Source organism: Desmodus rotundus, chromosome 1, assembly GCF_022682495.2.
Source record: "Desmodus rotundus isolate HL8 chromosome 1, HLdesRot8A.1, whole genome shotgun sequence".
In the NCBI taxonomy this organism is placed as follows: domain Eukaryota; kingdom Metazoa; phylum Chordata; class Mammalia; order Chiroptera; family Phyllostomidae; genus Desmodus; species Desmodus rotundus.
In genome coordinates this window covers 84,091,160-84,104,449 of record NC_071387.1, presented here as the reverse complement: position 1 = coordinate 84,104,449, position 13,290 = coordinate 84,091,160, and the positions used below count along the sequence as shown (strand labels likewise).

General features: G+C 42.3%; 1 long non-coding RNA gene across 1 annotated transcript; it reads right to left on the bottom strand.

Moving 5' to 3' along the window:
• Nucleotides 1-806: 806 nt before the first annotated feature.
• On the bottom strand, nucleotides 807-10,226 carry LOC123480057 (uncharacterized). Its single transcript, XR_006655922.2, has 5 exons — nucleotides 10,096-10,226; nucleotides 8,829-8,880; nucleotides 6,545-6,611; nucleotides 6,080-6,177; nucleotides 807-1,303 (listed from the first exon to the last, which is right to left on the bottom strand). It is a non-coding gene; the product is annotated as an uncharacterized lncRNA (long non-coding RNA).
• Nucleotides 10,227-13,290: the final 3,064 nt, after the last annotated feature.

Sequence of the window (13,290 nt, the reverse complement as noted above, 5' to 3'; positions counted from 1 at the left end):
GTATGGGACAATACCAATGAACCTAAGAATATTATGCTATGTGAAATAAGCCAGTCACATATGGATAAATGCTGCATGGTGCCACTTATATGAAGAATCTAAAATAGTCAAAGTCATAGATGCAGAGAGTGGAATAGTGGTTACCAGGTAGGGGAAAATGGGGAGCTGCTGTTCAGTGGGTTAGTTTGTTATGCAAAATGAGTAAGTTCTAGAGACCTGCTGCTCAACACCCTGCCTCCAGTCAACAATACCACATGGTGCCCCTAAAAATCTGTTCACAGGGTAGATCGTATGTATGTGGTTTTCCCATAAAAAGTTTTTTTAAAAGATGAATATTTGATCAATCCTAAGTCCTATCTTATTTACTTTTATCCACAAGGTATTAGTACGTGTACTCTGATACATGGTTCATACCACCTTTCAAAGTCAAAATACTTTACCCAGAGCACCTCAGAGGAAGCTCTTTTGTAATTAAGTAACATATAAATGTAACTGTATTAAGGACACATAAATTCATTCTAAATAAGTACACTCATAATTAAATTAGTTATTAAAATGTTGAGAACATATCGTTTTACACATTTCATTTGAAAAAATACCTTTAGGGATAGTAGTTTCTGAAGCTAAGGTCAGCATGTTCAACAGTCTTATAAAACACAAGCAATGTTTAGACACAAGGCTCATCCAACTAACACAGAGGTCTAGACATGAAAGGCGGGTTCCAGAGTTCGTTCTTAAATTGTTTTTTCATTACTGAGAACATACTCATGTAACAGGAAAGTAAGCTATGCTTTTTGATTTAGGACACTGTTTTAAAGTTTTATTCTGTAGTTGAAATGGGCTTCTCACATCACTGCACTTCACTTTAAATGCCAAATAAAAACAGCGGGCATTTTTCTGAACTACCACTAGGAAAATAGTAAACCCAAATTATAGAGGCAACATTATGGTAAAGAGCTGGGCTGGATGAAGCACTGAATCCCATTCATGAGAAGCAGCAACGCAGTTTCATATGCAGAAGCGCACAACCATCACTCTCTGGTTCCCTCCTACCCCAACCCCCAATAACTCCTCTCCCCATATCTTCTGTCCTGAGGTTCTGTGGGTTCCCCACAGCAGACCACATGGTTCCTCACTGACCACGTGGTCAATGAGGTTGCTGGACTGAAAGCTCCTTTGCAGCAGCTGCTCTTGCCATGAAACCAAGGAGACTGACTACAGGGTGACTGCTGGGCTGCATCAGGGCCAGCCCAGTACAAGGTACTGTGCGAAACAACAGAGATGATGTCATCCTTCCAGGAACCTGCAAAAAAAGCCAACAGAGACACGGTAAGATGACAGCATCTTCTGGGGCCCAACATGGTACACAGTTTACCCTGACCACATGTTCCAGCTGTAGATCAGAAGGCTGCTTGTTCCTCTGGATGAGTTAAGTATATAAAAGAGGGTGATGATTCACCCAGTGATTTCCAGCTCTCTTTACTATGTGAGCATGCCTTTCACTCATCTTTTCCCTACAAATGAATTTCACCCTAGAGAGAATTTCTGAGAATAAATCGATCTCAGTGAAGCTCCCAGAAAACAGTGCTAAATATTAAATCTGTTTTTATTATTAAATTATGTGTATAATAATGTATCATTTAGGGTAATCCAAATGTGTGTGAAAAGTTGCTAACTAAACAGCTACATGACTTTTGGTGGGAGAATATTTTGTTGCTGTGGAAGTATTTCTTTCCCTTGGCACAGCATCAACCAGCCCCAGGAAGATATACATCCTTGTGCCACAGAGTGTGGGCTGGATGACTCGCCCTGGCTTATTGGAATGTGAGAGGACGTGGATGTGTCTGTCTGAGGAAACACACAGACATACTTGCTCCTTTTGGCGCACTCTGTGTGCCCCTACTGCCTGCTTAGTTACCATGTGTCCTAGATCGTGGCTCTTTCCTCAGCCTGGAAATGCACAAAAGCCAATATCCACCTCCCTACAGCCTGCGGTAGCACTGCCACAGCCTACCTGGAAGACCAGGAGTGCACAATGAAGAAACACTGGCTGTTTTAAGTGACTGAGAAAGAAATTGATTGTTGATACAGCTGAAGCTGAGTAATACACTTACTTGTTTACTCACTGGCTTACAATATTATTTCAGAATATGTTTTTTATTCTGTTAATTATATTCAATTGGCAGTTATAGCAATATCAACTAACTGTTGCCACAACAATGCTGCATAACAGACAATCACAAAATTCAGTAGCATACAATAATATGTATTGATATCTCCTGCATATGTGTATTGATTGGAGTAAATAAACATAGGCTGGGCTTTACTGGGTTGAGTTGGCTGTGGCAGCTACGTACCATGTATCTGACAACCAGTTCTTACACCAGTAGGTTATCTTAGGCATGGGAGCTCAACTGGACAAGTGCTTTTCAAGCCTTTGCTTGTGTCACGAATGCTAACATCACAAGTTGCATAACCAAGTAGACACAGGAAGATCAAATACACCCCTCCTTGGAGGTGAAGGGGAAGAACTAAATATTTCTGAAAATAATCTAATTTACTATACTTTCTAGTTTTAATATTTCATTGGGATTGATTGGTTTTTCTTTTGTGCTCTGCTTTCCCTTTCCATTTTCAGATCAAAGACAGTATACCGAAAACACACATTATAGCCTGTGGATAGGCTGCCTTTGAAGTATTCTGCCATTGACCCACTTGTATAATTTGACCACCTGTGACCTAATTAATCATTCTCTGCATTATCTATATAATATTGATCAAGCATAATAGGACATATTAAATAACACATTTAGGACTATGATATAAATTTGTGTTGTCAATGTAGTACTATAAGCCACATGTGGGTATTGAGCATTTGAAATGTGGCTAGTCAAAAATGAAATGTTTTATTAGTGTTAAATATGCACTGGATTTTGAAGACTTTATATAAATATGTAAAATAACTCACTAACAATTTGTAAATTTGTTATATGTTGAAATAAAATATTTTGGGCATGCTGAGTTAAATAAGGTATAGCATTAAAATTAGCCTCACCTAGTGATGTCAGGGACAATGAGAAGTAAGGCCCTCTGAAAGCCCACTCCAGAAAAGTAGTGATGGCAAAAATAGCCAGAATCAACTTTTTCAGAACGCTGAAGATTATTCAAAGACTTATACAACTTAGAGAGCCATTTTAAGAAAAGAATGACCAAATCCCAGTTGGAACAAGCTTTATGACATTTTAACTTGGTTCATCTAGTCTCTCCCCTCCCAGTGCCTCACTGCCCATGGAATTATCAGCCTGTGATCACAGTGAAAACCAATAGCTTAGCCATCACTGGAGGAGACAGAACTGTGGCCTGTTTAGTATTTTCTTGAAGACTTCATTCACAAGACTTCTTTTTATTTTACTTGGCTCTGAGCTTGTTCATACCAAGAGATTTTCCCCAGAAGTGTCTGTCTAAAATAATCAGAGGCAATTGTTGAATATCTCAGCTGCCTAAGGCAATGGAAAATAGTTGGTTAAGCAATAGATTAACCAAAAAGCTTAAAGATAAAAACTGGAGAATGAGATATCCATAGAATGCTTTAGAAAGCACTGAGATATTTCTGAAAATCTAGAAGGACATGCACGTACATAGGGTTATGTGCAAGCTCAGCAAAGTCCTTAAAAAGCCCTAGTTTCTTACATCTGAATCACCTTGGGGCTCTGTGCCAGCAAGAAGTTAAGGGTAAGGCAGAGTTGCTAACCAGTTGACTGGCGGAGTGTTGAAAGCATTTCTCAACTTACACACATAGCCCTTTGAAAAATGCTGGGAGACTTATTGGTTTCAGGCACTTAACAAAATCTCTGTCCAATCATTAGCTGATCACAAAAATAATCAAGCAGAGACTTATTGAGCAAACATGAAAAGAAACATAATTTTACATAATTAGTTCAGAAAACTCACTAAACAAACAACAACAAAGCAACAACAGATCCTGGGGAGAGAGACAAATCTGATTCCCAGAGTTGCTACATATTAGTATCTAAAATGTTCAATTTTCAATTTAAAAAGTATAAGAGGGGCAAAGAAACAAGAAAAGGTGACTCATACACAGGGGAAAAAAAGTTAATAAAAGTGGCCCATGAGGAATACTGGACATTAAACCTGTTAGAAAAAAAGTTCAAATTATCTATTTTAAATGTATAGGAAAAATTAAAGGAAACTATGTCTAAAGAAGTAAGGGAGAGTGTGAGAATTATGCCTCATTTGGTAGAGACTGTTAATAAACAGAAATTATTAAAAAGAGCCAAATAGAAATTCTGGAGTTGAAAAGTACACCACCAAAGTAAGAAGCTCACTAGGAGTTCTCCACAGCATATTTGACAAGGCAGAGAAAGATTCAGAACACTTGAAAATGAGTTACCAGAGCTTATCCATTGTGTAAGAAAGAAACAAAGATAAAAGTGAACAGAGCCTCAGATATGTGGGATGCCATTAAGTGCACCCCCACACACATAATGGGAGTCAGAAGGAGTGAGAAGATAGAAAGACATCAAAATGATATTTGAAGAAATAATGGTCAAAACTCTCCAAATTTAATGAATATTAATTTAAACATCCAAGCAGATCATGAACTTTAAATATAACAAACTCAAAGATATCTACACCTAGACACATCATACTCAAACCAGTAACAGTCAAAGACAGAGAGAGAATCTTGAAAGAAGTTACTCACATGCACAAAGGAGCCTCAATAAGATTCAAGGTTAGTTTCTCTTCTGAAATAATAGAGGTCAGAAGACAGTAAAATGACTTATTCAAAGTACAGAAAGGGAAAAAATACTATCAAGGAAGATTTTATATCCAGCAAAACTATTCTTCAAAATGAAAGAGAAGTTAAGGCATATTGAGATAAGAAATAACTTTCAAGAATTGTCTCTAACAGACTCTATTTAAAGAGAAACTGAAAAGAGCACATCTGGCTGAAATGGGAGAAAATTGGACAATAACTCCAATGCCTCCTAAGAAAAAAAGTACACTTTTTTTGATGAAGGTAACTACATAGGTAAAAATAAAAGACAGCATACATGTACTTTTTGTTTGTAATTTCTTTTTCCTATCTGATTTTAAAGAACATTGAATAACATAATAAGTGTAAAAATGAGAAAAACAATATATAACGATATAATCTGTAACAATAACAGAGGAGCAAAGTTTTTACACTAAAATTAAGTTGATATTAATACAAACTAGATGTTATAAATAAAGATGTTCCTCAGAAGGGGAAGCAGGGAGCAAGAAATATGAGACAGATATTCTGGTGTAATGGGACAGTGGTAGTTAGTATCCTGACGCGGATCCTGGCCAGCAGGGTCTGTTGTGGTTGCTATATTCAAACACACACATGGACTACAAAAATCCTGTGGAGAAAAAGGGGCTGCGTGGCCGCTCTCCAAGTTAAAGAGAGGGCCCCTGCCCCCCTGCGTGGACAGGCTTTTATTGTTTTTCTGGGCACATTACATTGAGGGTGATCCTCATTTACTATGCACAGGTTCACCACAGGTGATTACCTTTTAAGGACAGGACACTGCTAATTACTTCAAAGGGAAGGATGTTATAGCTCAAGGGGGAAGTTGCTCACACTCCATACTTAGGTGGTTTCGCACAGACTTCAGGAAGATGAAGATACTCAGTAAACATTTGCTGCCTCAATTCAGGGTGAGGGAGTTTTAGCAAGATCAAGTCTCATAGCAGTCTAGGTACAATGCAGACCTGATTTCCCACGGGAGAACCTATCCATGGACGTGGGTCCTGCCCGCCAACCTCGCTCCCCACTGGCTTTTCCGAGTGGTGGCTGAGCCACATTTCCCACGCTTGGAACGGTTCCCCACAGTATCCCAGGTATATTAGTTTCCTATTGCCAATCTAACAAGTTAGCGTAAACTTAGTGGCTTAAAACAACACAAATCTATTATCTTACAGTTCTGTAAGGCCAAAGTCCAAAATTAGTTCCAGCAGGCTAAAATCAAGGTGTCAGCAGGACTACATTACTTTTGGGGTTCTAGAAAAGAATCCATTCCTTTGTTTTTACCAGTCTCTAGAGGCTTCCTCCACTTCTTGGCACATGGGCTCTCGTCACTCTGACTTCTACTTCTGTTGTCACTTCGCCGACTCTGACTCTCCTGCCTCCTTTCAATAAGAAACCTTGTGATTACACCAGGTCCACCATGTAACCCAGGATCCTGTCCCCAAGTGATTCTCATGTTCTCTTTGGGCACCAACCCAGCAGTGTAGTCTCCAGAGAAGCTTTATTCTAGAAGAAAACTATGTTTTTAAAGCTATCTGCTTATTTTCATATTTTTGAGTTGGTTACACAAAACAAGTAGTTATTATCATTAAAAGTTGACTGAAACCCTGAAAACAGAACATTCTAACAGTACATTGAGAAAAAACTAACATGGCGTTTAAACCTCAAACTTGAGCAAGCCTTCACTGACCCACCTTTGGCAGCCTTACTCATTAGCCCTGGGAAAAAACTTCCAAACATCAGTCTTACATTACCAACAGACTTCATTTCAGAAGCACAATTTTCAACTGTAAATCTTCAAAGCAACAATCCTTGACTGCAAAAGAAAAAAAAGAAATGGCCACTAGTAATCCATCTCCAAATTTTCACTCTGATCCCTTTTCTAAACCTTATAAAGCACTGCTGTCTGGTTGGTCTATGGCTTCAAATTATGGAGGCAGTCATCAAGAAAGCTTGGGTTATAACTTCACTTCACTATTTCCCTTGATAACAAAAGAAAGAGTTGCCTACCAGAGATATATCAAGAATAAAAACTGGATCATATGGATACATAAAAATATGGATAATAGAAAAATCAATACACTTGTCGAAAATATTACTGGGCACTGATACCCTATAAGGTTAAAAGCCTGGTATAACCTTACAGTAGATGTTGGACTTCCTCCCAACTGATAGAAATTGGGGTTGGCAAACTACAGGCCTCAGACCAAACCCACTTCAACCTGTGAGCTTAGAATGATTTTAGTTTTTTAAATGAATAAAACATATTTAAAAGAAGAATTATATTTCATCAAAAATAAAATATATGAAATTCAAATGTCAGTATTCTTAAATAAAGTTTGTTGGAAGTCAGCCATGTTCATTCATTCACGACAGCTTCCTGGTTCCAGGTCAGAGTTCAGTGGTCACTACAGAGGCCATGTGACCCACAAAGGTGAAAATAGGTCTTAACCAGTCCTTTACAGAAAAGTTTGCTGACCCTAATGTAGACCATTGTCCCCAACCTCAGCTGGGCAGTGGGATCAGGCTGAACCAATGCCCAGGCCTTCCACAGAAAGTTTATTTGCTGTCCATACTCCTCCCCTTGCCTTTTTCTCAATGTCTTCCATGGTTTCTGGGTATCTCCTCTGGCTGAGATTCCTATTACAAGATGCCTTCCCAGAAACCATGCACACACAAAACATGCAGATCTCTCAAGTGCACATGTGTATGTACATACATGTGCATACCCAAACACATGTGACCTTTTGTATACACGTGTGCTCATGGACACAACCGACACACATGCACACTGTGATTTTCGGAGCTTAAAAGAGTGAGAAGTATATTGTACTAATTCAAGGTTGTAGGTTTCTTATCAAATACATCTCTTTTCCCTAAATGGAATCTCAAAGGACCTTCATTTTGAAACATTAGCAGTTGCTCTTGGATTCAAGATCATATTTTATGATCTCAAGGTGGTTTCATTCTTTCATTTGCTTCTTTCACAGTTGTACCTGTAGGTGGCAGCAAAAACTCACAACTGAAAGGCTTCTCATTTAGTGGCTCTGTGTGTGTGTGTGTACACTACTGTGTCTGTGTAGGTGTGTGATGTGTGCATGTTTGTATTGTGTGTTTGGATGTGTTTATGAATGCCTTTTGTGTGTGCTATGTGGTATGGTATGTGTATGAGTGTGTGATGTTTGTGCATACGTGTGTGATGTATGTATATTTGATGTGCCTGTGTGTATGTGGGCTACAGCTGTTGACCAGTTGGCCGGTTGCCCCAGAGATCCACTTTAAGAAAGACTGTTCTGGGGAAAACACGTTGGATTCTGTGCTGCTTCCTGAGAAGGAGGAATAATTGTGCAGAGTCCTAACTGCCTGTTGAGCAATGTTGGCTGTGTCCCAACAGCAACTCAGAGAGGACTGTCACCTAGAGACAACAAGCACTGCCTCCCACTCCACTCCGGAGGATGGTTCAAGGGCTCCCACTTGGGGTATTGCTGAGGAGACAGGTGCCTGGCCAGCGTGTGCCTTCTTTCTGAGCTTTCCTCTGATGTGGAGGGCTGCCTGCTCCTCTCCATTATGCTTGTTGTCGTCTGCCATTACACCACCAGGTGTCAGTGCGTCTTGTCTTCTAATCTGCACTGTGGCTTCTGCTGTTCTGAAGGCAGGCCAGGGCACAGTGCAGCGAGCAGTACATCTGTGCAGCATGGGCCGCTGAAGGCTTCTGATCTGTCATGCACCCTGTATGAGTGGCCATCAGCTGCATGCCACCTCACCCTAGGAGCTGGGGGTGGGAGTGTGTTGCCATCCTTACCTTGCTGATCTTCTTTTGAAGTGACAGTGGAAAACTCTGGCCCTTATCTTTTTGCTTGGAGCATGTGATTTAAAAAAGACAAGTTACAGGAGGTTTGTTGATAATTGTTCTTCCAGATTAAAATATTATTTGACTTGAAGACAAAAAGGCATGGAAAGACAGGGAGGGTGTAGACACACACAGATCCCATGGTGGAAAGAGAGGGCATGAAGTTCCAAAGAGGTTCCTTACCTTCTGCTTCTCTCATCTGTGAAATGGGGCCACGATGCCTCCTCCCCTGCCCCTGTGGTGTTATGAGAATTAAATGAAATGACACGGGGGAAGACTTTGTAACTACAGCCGCAGGTGCTCTTTCTGCATACAATAACGACAATGACAACGTTCCCATTCTGACATCTCACAATCTGCAGGAACACAGCCAAGGCCTCTCTCATGCTGGCTAACATCTGCTCTCCTTCTCTTCGCCATCCAATAGCCCCTAGAAGCTTGGCTTGCACTTTGGAGGCTCTTGTAACCACGCACTGTACCACCCAGGACCCAGTGAAAGGGAGGGAGAGTAAATGTGAGTCTCCCAGCCCTGCAGCCCCTGCCCCTTCTGTGCTGCAGACTCCCAGCTGCTGGGGCCACTGGCTCCCTCCCAGGAAGGCAACAGCACACGCCCGGAGGCTCAGGGCTGGGTGTCAGCACAGAATCCTGCTCTGCTGGGAACACAGAGGAACTTGCCCCAGGGTAACCTTGTGTTCTGTCCCTCCCTGTTGCTTTTGTTTATTCCAGAGCCCGAATTCTGGGCTATGGCCACTGCACCACATTGCCCTTTCACCTCAGAACAGGCTTCCTGGTGCCAGTGCCCTTCAGTTTCTCAGCCCTGGGGACGGCTTTCTCCACTGCCCTGCTTGACCCAGAGCCAGGGCTGGAAAGAGGGGATGCCATGACTCTGAAACACCCCAGGCTGTTACCAGTGAACAGACCTTGGTCCTTAACTATCTGTCATAGTCTATATTTGCATCCAATTTACTACCCCTCACGCCTCCCCCAGGCTCAAGATGCAGGTGAGTTCCCTCCAGTATTGACAGGACACATTCATGTAGATGCAAGAATTCCTGATACCCTGGCTGGTGTGGCTCAGAGGATTGAGCACCACCCTGCGCACTGAAAGGTCACCAGTTCCTGCTCAGGGCCTATGCCTGGGTTTCAGCCCAGTTCAGGGTTGGGGGCATGTGAGAGGCAACCTATCTATGTTCCCTCTCACTCGATGTTTCTCTTTTTCCCTCCCTTCCCCTCTCTCTAAAAGTAAATAAATAAAACGTTAACAACTCCAACAAAAAAGAATTCCTGTGAAACTCCAGATTTCTATTTTTAGTAGAAGAGAAGCAGTTCTCCCAGAAAGGCGGCTCCTGACTTCCTGTGCCCCACCCCCTTCCCCGGCTGCACAGTACTCTCCCCCCGCAGGAGGGCGCCTATAAGGCAGACACCGTGCACGACAAAGTGCTCACGTCACCTCTCCGCAGGATCAGGATTGAAGAGAGCAGGTCTGCGAAGCTCCAAGCAGCTCAGGGGATGCTTTGAAAAGGTTTGTGCTCTTTCAGACAAATCACACCAGCCTTGTTGGAACATTGAACAGGAAAACCCACTGTGTCCTTCTCTCTTGTTCAATTTTTTTCCTGCTCATTTGAATAATGATGTCTCGACAATAATAGTGTTCATGTGACCAAACTACAGCAAACCTATCTAAGCCAAAGTGAAAAGAGTGGCCACACTGTGCCCCAAACACACAACCGCTGAGCTACAGGGCATCCCCTTCAGATGCCCCAGGACACCTCTGCCACAGGAAGCCACAAAGCTCTGGCTTCTGTGTACAGACCCCATGGGGATCCACTCAGATCCATATGACTCAGAAGGCCCTTATAGGTTTGGCTTAATTTGAAGATATTTCTACTTAATGTTCAACACTAAAAGAGAAAATTGACTTTGCACAGGCTGTAGTTGTAACTAACAATTGCCACAAAACCAGAGGGAGGTGTATGTGAAAATTTCCCAAGAGATTACTAGTAATGTTACAGAATAGACCTGGGGGGCCGAGGTGAACCATATACTATTCCCGAATGGACCCACCCTTGTGCTACAGGGGTCCCCCACCCTGTACTAGGTTCACCTTGCCTGCTGCCAGGGAAAGACGTCTCTCAATGCCAGAGATTGGTGAAAAGGAAAGGGATTATTTATTCAAAGAGTTATACAAACTTAAGAGTAATAACTTAGTGTCTTCATTGAGATCCCAAAGTCCTTTAGAATACCCGCAAACTCACAGTCCTTCCTTCCCCCTCTGTCTAGTCCGGAGTACCATACTCAGAAAAAGAAATAGAAGTCCATGGTTCTTCTCTGCCCAAGCCACTTGGTCCCAAAAAGACCCTGCATGGCTGCTGTGCCTGGGTTTAAATCCCAGCACCCATCTTCCTCTGCAGCACCATTTCTGACTTCTCCCACAATTGGCCACAGCTGCCAGCATTCCCGTATTTTTCTAGCTTTACCGAGCTGCCATAGTAAGTCTGGGCAGGTGTGGCCCATGGTGTTCTGGCCAATCATTGCCAAGCTCTCACGCAGGCTCTGTAACCAGGCGGAGTTGCCTCCTAGTTACATCATGGTTTGAAGTCACTCCTATCCCCCTGGCTCAAAGCAGGGCCACAGTTGTTTAACATATCTGTGAAACCAGTTTAAGGTTATAGATATGTTAAACGACATTCTAGAGGTTATCTGCACAGCTGTTGCTGTGTAAAACAACTCTGAATCACCCTGCTCTATGCATCCCATCCCCCAGCTCAGACTTGTGGAGGTGAGGACATCATATATATATAAATATATATATATTTTTTAATATTTCCTGGACACCGAGTTCTGGACCCCATTACAAATTCCTATTTGCCCCCACCCCTTGGCTGCACCCTGTTACAGTAAGACCAGCAGAACCTTTCTGTGTAGAAATGTCTGTGAGCATCCACAGGTAGTGGGGCAGAGCCAGGAAAAGATGGGCCTCAGTGGGTGCTGGTGGCACCTGTCAGACTTGAATTGCTCAGAGATACAGTGGCCAACAGGAGGTGTTTGAAGCTGCTGGCTTAGTGGTTTTTAAATAAGGAACTCCTAGTGGGAAGTCTATGGGTTTCAGAGCATATGCTTGAACAAATAGGATGTATATGTACATCAGCAGGTTTGAGGATACACTCTGGTGACCTGCCAATCACCGGCATCCAGGTTGTAGGAGGGAACAAGTCTTTACACATTCAGTGCAGGTGACCTTGACCACAATGATCTTTCTACCCTCCAGGAACCCAGAAAGTTCCAGTGAGGTTTCAGATCAGTCTGGAGATGTTTCACTTTTTAACTAGATCTGTGGTTCTCAAAGTGGGGTTCCTGGACCAGTAGCAGGGGCACCAGGAAACTTTTTGCAAATGCAAATTCTAGCCCACCCCACAACAGCTGGGGTGGAAACTCCAGGGTATGACCCACAGCCTGTGCTATAACAAGCCTCCAGCAGTTCTTAGACAAGCCAAAGTTTGCGAATCAATGAACTAGCTTGTCATCTACATAGGGACCAGTTTTTTTGTTTTATTCTTTCCACCCTTCTTTCTTAGGCCCAGTACATTAATGGACACAAGGTGTGATCCAACAGATATTTATGAAGGTAACAGAAGAAAAGGGGCTCTCATATAATTTTAGCTTCTCTCCTTAAACTTGGTTTCAGATCAAAAAGCTGAAATGTAAAGAATCTGCAGCCAGACGACAGTTTATTTTTGCACACTCCTCTGGGGCAAATGCAGTAGGTGGGATGAATGCCCACTGGAAGAGCAAACCTCATAGAGGAATGAAGGTCTAATGGCAGCCCAATCTTGAATTTGGGTAATGCAGATGCTCCTTGACTTACAATGGGGTTACATCCAATAACCTATTGTAAGTTGAAAAGATCATAAGTCAAAAAAACAGTTAATACATATCACCTACAGGAGATCTTAGCTTAGCCCAGCCAGAGTCTACTGAATGCCTATCGCTTTAGCAGCAATGTAAAGTAAAAAAAAAATCCTAAATTGAACTTTTGTAAATGGGGACCCATATGTCAAACAAGATTAAGCCTGCAGTGTGCCGGGTCTTGCCAATTAAAAACCAAAGCAAAACAGCTACTGACCAGGCTCTTACAGGGTGTTTGCTCAATCGTAGATCACCAGCACTTCTGTGAGCAAGGCTCCAGCATTGCAGTAGAGACTGGAGAGGCCTCTGCTAAGAGACTACACAACACTCCTGGACCAGACCTTGGAAGAGCAACTGCTGCAGGCAAAGACTATGCATGGACCCAGCTCCATATGTCCTACCACCCCTGCAGGGCTGGTGTTCACTCCTGCCACAGAAGCCAAGAATGGGACTTGAATAGGCTTTTAGAGGCAAAGGATTTCTCCAAGTCACATTAACAGCTTTCAGTGCCTTCTTTGGCAAAAGAAAACTGTTAGTATGTTCTTCAAATAGGCTTTGTGGTTTTAAATTGGATGGGATGGCATCTAGTAGCTGGAAGTGAGTTTGCCAGCAGTCTGGAAATGTGGCTGCCACCCGTGTAGAGGGAAGGGATACCAATCTGGTGGTCCCATGATTCCAAATGATTGGATTGTTATTGATTCTGATTTCCAGGGGAATTAACTTAAATCTTCTCAAAGTC